Source organism: Lagenorhynchus albirostris, chromosome 11 (genome assembly GCF_949774975.1).
Source record: "Lagenorhynchus albirostris chromosome 11, mLagAlb1.1, whole genome shotgun sequence".
In the NCBI taxonomy this organism is placed as follows: Eukaryota; Metazoa; Chordata; class Mammalia; order Artiodactyla; family Delphinidae; genus Lagenorhynchus; species Lagenorhynchus albirostris.
Genome location: NC_083105.1, coordinates 103,758,183 through 103,772,692, shown reverse-complemented (window position 1 = coordinate 103,772,692; position 14,510 = coordinate 103,758,183). Strand labels below are relative to the sequence as shown.

Here is a 14,510-nt window from a genome sequence, read left to right as displayed (position 1 = left end):
AAGGTGAGGTTAATACCGTCTATATCAAGGAACTGGTGTCAACTTTCAACTTTGGTTGAAAGAAAGTCTACTCATTTTCAAGCAAAGCTCTTTAGGAAGATGCCCCAATTTGAAGCACATATGTAAATATTGCTAATCCCATGCAAAGGCTCATAGGCTCGCAAAGTATGAGAAGGACCATCAGAGATCAGTTCTAGTCCAATATCCTCATTGGATTAGATAACTGAGGCCAAGATGGAGTAACCTACCGAAAGGCACACACAGATATCTGCTTCAGTTCTCTCCATATTTTCTTTTCGCTCTCTAATCCCGAAACTTGAGGATCCCCAGTCTCTTTGTTTCCCTTCTTGATAGGATCAGAAAGAAAATTCCAGTTGTGTTGTGCGGCGGCTACTGAGCGCAACGAATACGTGCCCTTTAATCGCACCCTCTCTCCTCCCCATCTGGCCTGCTTTGATGTGCCCACCGTCCTTTTCCATTGGCCATTTCGCGCGGTTCCTCGCCCCCTTCTAAGGTTATCAACCAATCAGCTTCTCCCTGGACCCTCGGGGCGGGCTTTGAGGAATGTACCACTGGACCCGCGGGGAAGGGGTGGAGAGGAGGAAGGGTGTGGCGGCGGCTCCTTTCCTTACCTTCTGCATAGAACTATGAGCTTCTGGCAAAGTCTGAGCCTACGGGTAGCGAAGGCGTCCCTGGGGATAGGAGGCAGAGCGGGTTCCGGAGGCGCGGTGATGTCGGCGCCCCGAGGCCGGGGTCCGGTGGTCGCGCCCCGGGGGCTGCAGCCCCGCCCTCACATGTGCCCGCCCCGCCCGGCGGCAGCGCTGCTACCTCAGCAGCCGCCGCGGTGCAGCCCGCGCGGGACGGCGAGCGCTGAGGAGCGGCCGTGGGGTGAGGCGCTGGCTGTAGCGGGGTCGCCGCGGGGCTGGGGCGCCGGACGCCGCGGCCGTAGGGCCGAGGGGCCGAGGTGCGGGACTGCGGGCTGCTACCAGGACGCCGGCGCACTGAGGCATGCGGCGGAGGTGAGACGGGCTCTGGACCGGGCCGGGACCCGTGCGGGCCGGGCGCCTCCCTCTGGCCGCCGCGGCCCCGGAGCAGACGGCGGGCCCGGGTCCAGGGCGGCGGGCGGCGGGCGACGGGCGGCGGGCGGGAGGCTCGGCGCGCTTGCCGTGGGCGCTGTCCGAGGCCGGGCACGAGGAGACCCGCAGGCCGCCCGCGAGTCCGCGAGCGGACGCGCCGCTGAGAAGCCGCGCCGGGGAGCGCGGGCGCGGCGGGGCCTTGACCACTCGTTTTTCCCGTGGCCCCCGTCCCCTCAGGTCCCCACGTGTCCCCCATCCTGTGTCCCCCTTGTCCCTCCTTTCCTCCAGGTCCTCCCATGTCCCCCATTCCCCTTCTCCTCGTCCTCTCGTCTCTCCGTGCCCCCCATCCCCCCGTGTCCCCCATCCACCCGTGTTCCCATCTCCCCGTGTCCCGATCCCCCCCGTGTTCCTCCATCCCCCCTGTGCCCCTGTCCCCCCGTGTCCCCCCGTCCCCTATGTGCCCCTGTCCCCCGTGTCCCCCATGCCCTGTGTCCCCCATCCCCTGTGTCTGCCATCCCCCCGTGACCCCACTCCCCTGTGACCGCCGTCCCCCGTGTCCCCATCCCCTCGTGGTCCCCCATCTCCCGTGTGCCCCTGTCCGCCTGTGTCCCCCCGTGTCCCCTCGTCCCCTAAGGCGCACGGACCGCCCTCGTCTCCCGATTCCCCTCCGCACTCAGTTCAGGGAAAGCGTCCCCAGCCCTGCACCCCGCGTGTGAGGTCTAAGGTGGCTCCTTACCGCAGGCAGCATTTACCGCCGACATCAGGGCTTAGTGCCGAGAGATGGAGGTGTCTTGGGAGCAGTGTTTCTTCAAGGCTTACCACCTTCTCATCTTCTGGGTTGTGGATGGAGAGATGGCGTGTAAACTTTGCAAGTCCCATCCATGTGACAGTTTGCCAGGGAGACAGTCGTTTGGATCGCACCCCAGGGTGCGGATGAGGCGGGTGTTGTAGGGAGCAGGACCCTTCAGTTGCGGGGCCAGCAGGAGGGCTGTGTGCGTCACCACCTGGCCACACAGATGCCAGTTCCTTGTTTCGGTGGCTGTCCTGTAAGCACATCTGTAAGGGTCGCTCAAGAGGATAGCACAGGGACCTCCCTGGCGGTCCCGTGGGTAAGACTCCGCGCTCCCAATGCCGGAGGTGCGGTCCCTGCTCGGGGAGCTAGATCCCGCGTGCCGTTTGGTGCGGCCTAAGGGATAAAAAAGAGGCTAGTATGAATTTCTTATTTGATCTTCAAACGGACTTGGTCAGAAACTTGACTCAGGCTGTTGTGGCCCTACAGTGAATGCTTCTTGTGCTCCAGGTTTTAAAAAATTTTTAACTTTTTGGATAGTATGTTAAATACCATGAGTTACTTCTAGAATTATAGGAGAAACAGGGTTTAGATGTTCCTCTTGCAAAGAATCTTTGGGAACTTGGACCTGGTTCCTAGCTAAGCCTCCTTTTTGTGTTCACAGCACTAACCTTTGAAATGTCTGGAACTTGACTGCTTGGTTGTGAGGGTTTTTTCCCCACCTGGGATGGTCCAGGTGACTGCTGTTTCCTGGTGTTCTAGGTGTTGGGAAGAAAATGGGCTTTGGAGTAATGTACACCAAGTATTTAGTGCAATGCCTGACACACAGTAGATGTTTAATAACCATGGATGATTTTCTTCTTTCCTGTCTGGTTTTGGGAGACCCATGGATGATGAAATCAGATGCAGTCTTGTTTGCGTGCTCGCTTCTTAAGTTAGGACTAGTCCCCAAACCTCCCCACTCCTCTTCCCATCCCAACCCCTAGCTCTCACACCAAAATTTTTATGGTACATTAAAAATGAAACTCAAATCTCCAGACCTAGAAGTAAATATCAAACAAGAAAAAATTGAGCTCTTCCTTCCAGCTCATGTGTGCATTTTTTCAGAAAGGATGGTGTACACCGTGGAAGAGGTCTTACACTGCTCACACAGGTGAATAAATGGTCAGAGTGGACCCTTTCTTGGGTCTGTTGAGAAGTCCTGTGGGTAAGGATTTTGGTTGTCGTTGGTTTAACCTGTCCGGGCGGAACCATAAACTCTTCCTAATTTCTCCTGGCATCGGGATGTAAGAAATGGCCCAGAGTGAGTGACACCTGACCAGCAGGCAGGGCACAGTCCTAGATTTGTGGGCTCTGCCTCTGAACTGGGGTTTACATGTACCCCCTCCTGCTTGTACCAGGCTCCATGCGACCAGATTAAAAGGCTGTCAAACCCAATGTTCTTGAAAGAGTAAGTAGCACCATGGTTTATGTATGTCCCATAATATTGGGAGTCACATTTTAATAATAATCGTACTCTGGATTTATTTATTGCTTTTCTTTGAAGAAGTGAAAGCTTTTTCATCGTCTGTTATCATTGATTTGTTTTTGTCTCTGAGGTCATCAAGTTTAGTGCAGTGTGTTTTTTCTACCTTATAGATGAAGAAATGGAGGTGATGTGATTTGTTCTAAGTAGTGAGTTGATGCCTGAATTGGGCTTCAACTGAGTTTTCCTTCTTATGGAATTTCTTTCTTTTTTTTTTTTTAAACATCTTTATTGGAGTATAATTGCTTTACAGTGGTGTGTTAGTTTCTGCTTTATAACAAAATGAATCAGCTATACATATACATATATCCCCATATTCCCTCCCTCTTGCGTCTCCCTCCCACCCTCCCTATCCCACACCTCTAGATGGTCACAAAGCACCGAGCTGATCTCCCTGTGCTATGCGGCTGCTTCCCACTAGCTATCTATTTTATGTTTGGTAGTGTATATAAGTCCATGCCACTCTCTCACTTCGTCCTAGCTTACCCTTCCCCCTCCCGGTGTCCTCAAGTCCATTCTCTACGTCTGTGTCTTTGTTCCTGTCCTGCCCCTAGATTCTTTTTTTTTTTTTTTTAGATTCCATATATATGTGTTAGCATATGGTATTTGTTTTTCTCTTTCTGACTTACTTCACTCTGTAGGACAGACTCTAGGTCCACCCACCTCACTACAAATAACTCAATTTCATTTCTGTTTATGGCTGAGTCATATTCTATTGTATATGTGTGCCACATTTTCTTTATCCATTCATCTGTCGATGGACACTTAGGTTGCTTCCATGTGGCATTTCACTGATTTGTTTGTAGGGGAAAAAAACCCTCTTTTTTTGGAACCTGGAAAACTTAAAGACACCAGACCATTGTGCTTTTTAGATTACTAGATAGCTAAGAATAGTTAGCATTTGTTGGGTGCTTATGTGTGGGAGCCTATGCCATCACCTCATTTCTTCCCCACGACAGTGTACAAGGTGGGACGTTTATTTTCCCTGGTTTTACATGAACAAGGGTTTGGTGAGACCCAGGTCAAGGCAGTGACAGAAAGCGGGGCTGGCACTCAAAGCTGGGCTGATTCTGAAGTGTGTGCTCCTAACCTGCATGCTTTAGTGGAGACAGGGGAGCAGACGGCAGAGTCCCTGACACCTGTTGCTGCTGCTTCTCTGGGTCTGATGGGCTGTGGTTTTACAGGGGCTTTAGTTTTCTTTCTTTCTTTTTTTTTTTTTTAAATAAATTTATTTATTTATTTTTGACTGTGTTGGGTCTTTGTTGCTGCACGGGCTTTCTCTCGTTGCGGTGAGCGGGGACTACTCTTCGTGGCGGTGCATGGGCTTCTCATTGCGGTGGCTTCTCTTGTTGCGGAGCACGGGCTCTAGGCGCGAGGACTTCAGTAGTTGTGGCATGCTGGCTCAGCAGTTGTGGCTCACGGGCTCTAGAGCGCAGGCTCAGTAGTTGTGGTGCACGGGCTTAGTTGCTCCGCGGCATGTGGGATCTTCCTGGACCAAGGGCTCGAACCCTGTCCCCTGCATTGGCAGGCGGACTCTTAACCACTGTGCTACCAGGGAGGTCCCTGGGGGCTTTATTTTTCATTGAAGTAGAATAGTAGAAAAGATTCTGGGCTTTTCTTAGACCAGAAGCATTCTTTAGACAGATCATTAGTTTAGGAAAAATAGAGCTGAAAACGATCTTTACTTGGAGAGTGTGAAATATTTAATGAGGCCAGATGGGGAGAATAGGGATAGAGAGAATTGAAATGGTTTGTGGACGGAGGAAATTTGTGATATTCTAACCCAGGGGACACCTTTAGTACACAGGCTTTTTAACTTAAGTGGCAGGTTGAAATTGTAAACCTGGAGGCATGGCACTTGGGCTAGAATCTGTGCAGTAAATAAGGCTCTCAGTTTCTGCTTTAGATGGCAGAGTTGAAAATCTGATTCTTCTTTGGTCTTTAACTTCCACAAATAATGCGGTACATTGTGGGAATGGTGGGGATATTGTTGGGAAATTCACCTAAACTGTCCATGGACTTCCCCTTCCTCCAGCCACCCCTTCTGTCACCTTTGGTTCCACTTTTCAGAATTCAGCTCTGAACCTGTGGAATGGCGTGTGGTGGTGGAGGGCATCGGGCTCTGAGGTGCGTGATACGCACCAGGGGACAGAACAACATCCCTGCCCCCTGGGGCTCAGCTGCACATGACTTGCTGTTTTCTTGGTGTGGGCTTTAGCTGTCTTGAGGTGTATGGTCATTGTTATCAAGAAAGTGGGGAGGGAGGACAGGAAAACTATCCCGCTAAACCCTGCAGTTCATTGACTTTTTGTCAGTGTCAAGTTTCACACAGAAGAGAAAATTGCCACGAGTTAAAAAAAAAAAAAAAAGAAAGTGGTGACAATCAGATTAAAGAAGGGAGAAGAAGTAGGACTGTTGGTTTGTACCCTGGTGAAAGATGGAAGACAAAGGGCAGAAGCTTCTGCTAAGGGGTCAGGTCCCTGGCAGGAGCGGTGCCTCCACAGTGTCTGTGCCGGAGGACGGACAAGCTCGTGTGGGTGTGTGGATGAACACCGGGAGAGTGGTCTTTCTGCGTTAGGCGGGTCTACAGAGGCCTGTTTAACCATTGACCTAGGGACCTAGTGAAGGGTCCGGTCTGGTTAACTCTGGAAGGAGAGGAACAGTACTCCGTCAAGTGGTTAACTAGTAGCTTTTATTGATTTTTTCCTTACTGTTAAAGCAAATAACTACATGAAAGGCGGAGTGAAACTTTGGTTGGTCCCGGCTTTGCCCTGTCTCCTGCCCTGCCTCTTTTCTGTTGCTGATTTAAGCAAAGCATGGAGGAGGCCTGAGTCCCTGTCTCTGTGCTGGAGCTTGGGAGAGAGAGGGGCAGAGCAGCCCAGAGGGAAGACCAAGGGCAGGCAATACTTCCTCCAGCCCCGGCCGCCCCCCAGATTATACCAACAAACCTCCACGCAGGTTGTCCCCGGGCTACAAAAGGCCGGCTTACAAAGGTCCCGGCTACCTTCCTGGCTGCCTTCCTCACAGCACCCACCCCCACGACCAGGCTGCCTTGTGATTGCCAACGCTGGGTCTGTGAGTAGCAGAGGAAGAGAAGTGGGGAGAGTAACATCCCGACGGTGGCGTCTGCAGTCCCGCGTCCAGATCGTTAGCTGTGTGCCGGGCCTGTTCTGAGTGGGTGCATGGTGACTGCCCTCAGTCCTCCTGGCCGTCTGAGCGGGTCGGTGCTGCGATGGCCCCTGTTTCCTGCACACAGAGAGCTCAGTGATGGTCCTGTTAGAAAAGGTGGACTTAGGCGTCATTCAGACTCAGGCATTCGGTTCTGGAGTTGTGCTCTCACGGACCAGTCAAGGGCAGCTGACTTACCTCTGTCATGGGGGTCAGCCCTTCCTCTCTTCCAGCCTTCCCTGCACTGTTTCACATTGTCCCTCTCTTCACTTTTGAGTTATCTGTTTGAAATGCTACAGGAGAGATGCGTTTAGGTTAACTCGCATATTCCTTTAAAAAGGGGGCAGGGTCAGAGGAGGTAATTCTGAAGCATTCAGAGGGGAACACAGGTGGGCTTCCCAGAAGGGACACTTAGGACAGTGTAGTCTTCAGGGACCTAGTGGCTGGGCCATGGGATCTGTAAAGAGGGTTGATTACAGGTCTGCTGTCTGAAAAGCTGAGGAAACCCTTCCCCTTCCCTCCTCTACCTTTTTGCCTGGCCTGGGTTTCTGATTCCCAAAACCTAGAGCTCGCACAAACCCTATCTTTGCCCTAGCTCAACTACTTTATGGATGATTTTTATTTAATTTATTTATTCTTTTCTAAACGAGGTAGTGTGGGATCCTAACCACTGTTTGGAACAGAACCTTTTACCCAGTTTGGTCGTGACTGGTCAGAGTCATTTGTTTCCCTGTGAAAAAGGAAAAGGAAGTATTTTAACTAGTGACATGGTCATGTTTCAGTTTGTTTCCAAAGCAGATAGGCTTTTGTCAAAACCAGACTTGCAGACATAGGGAAAACAAATCAACCTTCTGCCTTTGGCATTTTTAAGCACCCTTAGACAAGTAGGTACCCTGGGTAATTATATAGGAGTAGCCATCACCTACCAAGCGCTATGGTGGGCCAGACACAGCCCAGCGCCTTATGTGCACGCACCACGTCTAGTCTCCTGCTTCACACCAGGGAAACTATTGCAGAGAGGCTAAGGTCCGTAACCGTAAATAAGTTGCTGAGGCTGGATGACTCCAAATCCTGTGCTTCTAATCACCTCGCTGTAAGGTGACATGTTGAGGGAGCAAAAAGAAGAGGAAGCAAGGAAGAAAAAGGCAGTATGGGGCAGGGAGAGAAATGGGAGAGATGGCAGTGTGCCTGGGCCCCCAGGACTCACTGGACGCTGTGTGCCTCAGTGGGCTGAGCAGGGCCCAGAGACTCCTTGGACCTCGACCACCCTCAGGGAGCCTGGGGACAGAGGGGCCGGAACCTAAGAGCTTTGACTTCATGCTGGGGCTTCCTCTTAGTACATGTTTATTGAGCAGCTGCTATATGTAAGGCACGTGCCGGACAATAAGACGCTGTCCGCCTGCAAGTGGGGAAAGCACAGATGCAGAAAACCATAATGTGTTGTGATTAGTGGCTCCACTGGCCAGGGGGCCCTGAACATGGAGTGGTAAGAAAATTTATACTAACGGGCAAAATATTTTTTTGTCCATTTGGTTTTGTTAATTTCGTACACATAAGATTGAGAATTTCTAGAATTTACCCCCGTGGCTATTGTTTCAGGAATGTTTGTATATTTGCAAACAGCGGATCTGTTTGCAGCTGCTCTCTGAGGAGCAGCCCAGCACCTTGGCTGTAGGAAAGGCTGGGGCCACCTCTTCTTCCTGAAGGCTGCCCTTTGGCCCAGCACCACTGCCACCTGTGGCTTGTGCTGCTTGCCTTGGAGGTGCCAGTGCTCTGGGCTGCTGGAGTACCGTTTCCCAGGTGCTCTAACAGTGGGAGCAGTCGTGAGCAGGGAGGCGCTTAACCGATGCTTTGGGAAATAGATTGGACCATGTTATCTCTGAGGTTCCTTTCTAACTCTAGGACCCTGATACTGTGCCTACAGGGACCTGGGAACTCTGTGGTCGCCTTGTGCTGGTGCCTGCCAGCCCTCCCACTCCTCCTTCCTTCAGTATCTCTTTGTCATGTGCTGTATTTGGAAACTGATCTATTGTGGGAAAGGCCTAATGGGACTTCTTGCTGGATATACTCAGTGAGATACAGTTTTTGCTTGTGTTTTAATCTTTTATTTTAGAAGACCTTTGGATCACTATGATCAAGTCCACTCAAACAGAAATTACTTACATCTCTTGGCAGTGGTTAAGCATCTTCCCCTCTGCTCCCTGCTGTATTGGTTGAGTTGACTCCATTTGGTAATAACATTTAGGACCCTTTCACATGTTGCTAATGAAACATTCTCTATGTCCATGACCAGTGACCTCAGAGAAGGGTTCATCAGCTTAAAAATATCCTTGCTTCAAGCAAAGTTGCTGTATGAAAATGTGGATTGACCTCCAAAATATAATTGTGTGTATCTGTACTTCTTGGCTTTAAATTTAATTCTTCACAGTAAAGGAATTTTGCAACAGGATTCCTTCTCAAGGAATTCAGAATTTTGCTTTCCTGTATACAACTTTCCCAGGCAGTCTGATCTTCCACCTTTGGTGGAAGTAGCTGCCTGTCACTTTTACCTGCCTTGCCCTCTCCATGCCCTACACAGATGCAGCCTCAGAGCCGCAGATGGTACTAGCCCCAGCCTCTACGGGCTTCCAAGCGCTGTCCTGGCTATCAGTCAGGTCTGGCAGTGCCTGGCTGGCCAGCCTCTCCGCATGCAACATTCATTTGCACCCCAGGAGCCGTCTGGACCGTGGTGCAGTTGCTCCCCTCTCGTGCTTGTTTCCAAGCTGCTTCTGCAGGCTTTTATGAGGCCCAGGTGCTTGGGCATATGCACCAGGCAGGAAGAGCCAGGGTGGAGTATAGATTGTTCCCTGGTAGGACAGTAAAGGAGGACAAGGGATTTGGCTGAAAGCCTTGCTTATATTAAGGTGTGGGAAAGGTGGAAAGGCAACTAATCTATCCGGAGTATGCTTTATCAGTACACTGTCATGACATGACAGTCTCCTTTAATCCTTATAACAATCTTGGGAGGTGACATATATGATGCCCACTTAACAGGCTGGGAAACATGAGGCTCAGTGACGTTAGGTTGCTTGCCTGAGATCTCTTAGCTGGTGAAGAGTGGAGCCAAATTAGATTAAAACCCAAAATGTGGGAGTGAGTCTCTGTTTTCCCGGTTCATACCTGGTCTTTGCAATCTTCAAGCCCCGCTTCTCTATGCCCAGGTTTCAGGGGTTGCCTGAATAATCTTACCTGAGAAAGAAGTCTAGAGGGAGAGGAAAGAAAGAAGGAATGACATTTTCCCGGGTTCCATGTCACTAAAGAAAAAAATCTTGCCTGCCATTCCAGTTCTACAAGGATCAAGCCATTAGCCACTGCAGTTGCCCACTGACAGTGCAGCCTGAGAGGAATTCAGGATGGAGAAAAACAACCATTCTGTGCTTTGGATGTGCCGGCCCCTAGATAGTTAAGATGCATATCTCAGGAAGAATTTCAATGACCCCAGATTCTTGCATCTTCCCATACACAGAAAAGCAGTAAAATTGATAACTCATCCTTTTATGCTTGACTACATGTTTCTCCCAGCAGAAAAGTTCATATATACCCTGGCTCTTCCCTCTCCTCTTTGGAGCAGCTCCTCAGAGCTGTCAGAGAGGCTGTCTGCCGGGCTGTAGTCCTCAGTAAGGTCCCCAAGTGAAACAACACCGCCCCTCTCTCTCTCTCTCTCTCTCTCTCTCTCTCTCTCTCTCTCTCTCTCTCTCTCTCTCGCTCTCGCTCTCGCTCTCGCTCTCGCTCTCGCTCTCGCTCACACACACACACCCACACACCCTCCCCAAAATGTGTAGTGGTAAGGAGCATGAACTCTGGAACTAGACTTCTACATCATTTACTAGGGTGTGTGACCTTGTATATGTTATTTAACCTCCCTGGGCCTCAGTCTCTCCATCTGTACAATAGCATGACAGTCCTATGTGCTTGGTGTGGCTGTGAGCATTTAGAATCCTGCCGGCACTTGATAAGCAGCAGTGAACACCCTGAGTGTTAGCTGGTACTGTTATTGACTGAAGGGACAGTCTCTGGGGGAGCATGTGTGGCTCCATGCTTACCAATGTGAAAGCACCCCCAAACATACCCCCCAACTGCTGCTCTCTGTCTCATTACTCTCTGCCTCATCCCTGGCTCTGCATTGTTTTTCTTATTAGCAACTCTTTGGACTTCCTGGAATAATTTGTTCATTAATTTATCATCTGTTGGGCCCCTTCTCCGCATGTTGCCCTGTACTGGGTATTAGGGCAGGGCCCAGGTTCCTAGAGGTATTTGACCTTGTCCCTGCTTCAGAAGATACAATATGAATGCACAAGACGGTTGGGTAAAGGAAGAAGAAAAGCAGTGAAGTGCCAAATGGCACAGACAGGTGACTCCAGTCTTTGGGGAGAACAAGAACAATAACTTACCTTTTGAGTCTTTATTACATGCACAGCGCTGGTTTAGATGCTTTACATGCACTGTCAGCCCTGCAGTCCAGGTGCTGCCCTGGCACCCCTGCTTTGCAGATGAGGGCGGACACCCAAGTGTCTCGTCCAAGGGCACATGAGTGAGAGGAGCTTGGGGTTTGGACCCTAGTCCGCTGACTCGTGGGCCTGCATAGGCTGTGTCCCAGCTCATTGGTGGGGTTGTCTAGGCGAGGTGAAGGGGTGCCTGGAGAGAGAGTGAGCACGGCGCACCAGGGCCTCGGTGAGGAGGCCAGCCTGGTGGGGCTGGAGTTGAGCTCAGTGTTCATGGACCGCGGAGCCACATTGGGTCTGGGTGTTGGGAAATGAGTGAGACGTGTTCCTTGCCCTCTGGAATCTTACTGTAGCTGGGGAGACAGACACACAAATAGATGATGTCAGTGTAGTGTGGTAGGGGCTGTGATGAGGGTGAGTATAGGGTGCTGTGGAAGCAGAGGAGAGGAAACCAGGAAATGTTCCTTTCCCAGCGTTTCCCAGCGTCTTGGAGGGCAAGTTAGCAGTGAGCTTAGCAGTTGAAGGCAAGAAGAGCTAGCTTTCTATTCTTTCTTTCCTTCTTTCTTTCTTTCTTCTTTCTTTCTTTCCTTCTTTCTTTCTTTTTAAATTTTTATTGGAGTATAGTTGATTTATAATGTGTTAGTTTCAGGTGTACAGCAAAGCGAATCAGTTTTTTATATATATATATATATATCTCCACTCTTTTTTTGGATTCTTTTCCCATGTAGGCCATTACAGAGTATTGAGTAGAGTTTCCTGTGCTATGCAGTAGGTTCTTATTAGTTATCTATTTTGCATATAGTAGTGTGTGTATGTCAATCCCAATCTCCCAATTTATCCCTACCCCCCTTATCCCCGGTAACTGTAAGTTTGTCTTCTACATCTGTGACTCTACTTGTGTCTTGTAAATAAGTTCATTTGTACCCTTTTTTTAGATTCCACATATAAGCAATATCACAGGATATTTGTCTTTCTGTGTCTGACTTCACTCCGTATGACAAAGGCAGAAGGTAGCATGAACAAAGGCATGGCTTTTTGGGCTTTTCTTGCTAAAAGCAAGGTTGTTCACCTGGTCTGATGGATGCCAGGTTACAGTGTGAAGTATATAAGCAAGGGAGAGTTCATCAGAGGTGTTTGAACACAGAGCGACAGCACGGAAGTAATATTTTGTGTCAGTTAATCTTATGGAGTGGGGAGAGATGAGAGTCAGGCAAGACCAGCTATGGGAAGAGTTGGCAAATTTTCTCTGTAAAGGGCCAGAAAATAAGTATTTTAAGTTTCAACGGGCCATATGGTCCCTGATGCAACCACCCGACTGCTGTTGTAGTAGGAAAGCAGGTAATTGGTCAGTGAATGGGCGCGGCTGTGCGCCAATAAAGCTTTTATCCCCCACCCCCCAAATCTGAGTTTCATCTAATTCTTCCGTGTCACGAGATAGTCATCTGTCGATTTTTTTCCCCAACCATTAAAAAAATATAAAAACCCTTCTTCACTTGCCGGTTGGATTTGGCCCACAGGTCATGGTAATAAATTCAGGTGTGAATGACAAGAGACTAGAACAGGATGTCTGCAATGGAGATAGGCAGGGAGTTGATGCCAGGGGCGCTTTGGAAAGAAGACACTGATTAGATAGAGGAGATAAGGAGAGGGAAGAGACCAGGGGACACCCAAGTTTCAGGTTTGGTGCCTTCCCAGGTTTGGTAAAACTGGTCTTGTTTTACATGGGCCAAGAATATGACTTGATTCTGGAGAAAAAACCCAGAGATACTGATTCCTTAGGGGCTCCCAGACTGTCAGCACCGTGAATTCTCCCGATTGTCTCACACATATCTTTGCTGCCTTGCCCTTCAGGTGCTTTAGGCAGGAGATGGCTGCTGTAGCTGGGTCAGTGGGCCAACCTGTTTGTCGGGGCACAAGAAAAGTTTATCTTTTGGATAACTTTTTTAAAAAAATTAATTTTATTTATTTATTTATTTATGGCTGCATTGGGTCTTCGTTGTGGTGCGTGGACTTCTCATCACTGTAGCTTCTCTTGTTGCAGAGCACGGGCTCTAGGCGCTCGGGCTTCAGTAGTTGTGGCACGTGGGCTCAGTAGTTGTGATGTACAGGCTTAGTTACTCTGCAGCATGTGGGATCTTCCTGGACCAGGGCTCGAACCCGTGTCCCCTGCACTGGCAGGTGAATTCTTAACTGCTGTGCCACCAGGGAAGCCCTCTTTTGGGTAACTTTGGATGTAGTTTCAGACTTACAGATAAGTGGTAAGAGCAGTACTGGGAGCTCCGTTGTACCATTCCCTAAATTTGCTAATTAGGTTTTATTAATTATTTACACTTTGCCCCATTTGCTTTATCATTCTTCCCTTGCCGACCTGGATTCACATTCCAGCTCTGCCTTTAGTGGCTGTGGAATCCTGGACCAGTGTCTTAATCTCTCCAGGCCTCGCCTGTCAACCTCCCTCGTAGAGTCCTCAGTAGAATTTGATGAAATAAAATACACAAAATGCCAAGCGTGAAAGCGCCTGGCTGGTAGCACATGGTCAGTAAATGTTAGTTCTTTTCCTTCCTCAGCAGCCCTGGAAGAAGTGAGTCAGTGAAGGAAGCAGGGAGGAGCAGGGGAAATCCTGAGTCTAGGTGTAGAGAGAGGGACAAAAACAGTGTGTCAGAGATGTGACCATGAGAAGGAGTTGTTTATTATCAAACTTTGACACTAAGATGAGGGTTTAGTTTTTTTGTTTTTTTGTAACTTTATTTTGATATAATTTCAGAAGAGGCAAGAATAGTACAGGGAGCTCTTGTTCCAGAAACACACATTGTTTTCGTTTTGCCCCATTTGCTTTTTCATATTTTTTCCTTCTCTTTGAATAAACTAGGGACATTGACCCCTCAATAATTGAGTGTTTTTTTCCTAGGAACAGGGATATTCTCTTAGATTTTGACAGGGAGCCTTAGGTTCTAAAACTGGGAAGTGGCATGGTGTGAAAGTACTTGGGGAAGATGGGCTGAAGTCCAGGGGTCCTGTGGGCGGGCAGTTTGGAATAATTTCCACTGGAGGGTGATGAGGGCAAACTGTGACCAGAAGTGGGAGGGATACAGACCCAGGAGATGTTTAGTGGAGTCTTGGGATCGGGGACAGGGAGGGGCAGGGAGTAACTGCACTGCTTTCTGGCTAGGAGAGCAGCACGCATAACTGAAGAAACAAACTCAGCTTTAGTTTATACTTGGGAAAATGAAACGTCTCTCTCTGCTTTTATTCATATTACAGTCTAAGGAAGATAAAGGCCCACCAACTCCTGGCCAATGGGGATAGAGTATCTGCTGCATTCTTTTTTTTTTCTTTTTAAGATTTTTTTTTTTGATGTGGACCATTTTAAAAGTCTTTATTGAATTTGTGACAATATTGCTTCTGTTTTATGGCCGCCAGGTATGTGGGGCCTTAGCTCCCCAACCAGGGATCGAACCCGCACCCCCTGC

At 49.3% G+C, this 14,510-nt stretch overlaps 1 protein-coding gene across 27 annotated transcripts in view; it reads left to right on the top strand.

Annotated features, from left to right (window-relative positions):
* The first annotated feature begins 678 nt into the window (after window positions 1–678).
* Window positions 679–14,510, top strand: part of MICAL3 (microtubule associated monooxygenase, calponin and LIM domain containing 3) — a 175,206-nt gene continuing 161,374 nt past the window's right edge. For 8 of the 27 annotated variants that reach the window (XR_009543243.1, XR_009543242.1, XR_009543244.1 and 5 more), the window contains exon 1: window positions 682–1,019. The gene's annotated coding sequence lies outside the window, so the exon portion shown is untranslated. Of the gene's footprint in view, window positions 1,020–14,510 lie in introns of all 27 variants that reach the window. The other 19 variants (XM_060164483.1, XM_060164481.1, XM_060164478.1 and 16 more) reach the window with 8 other exon arrangements.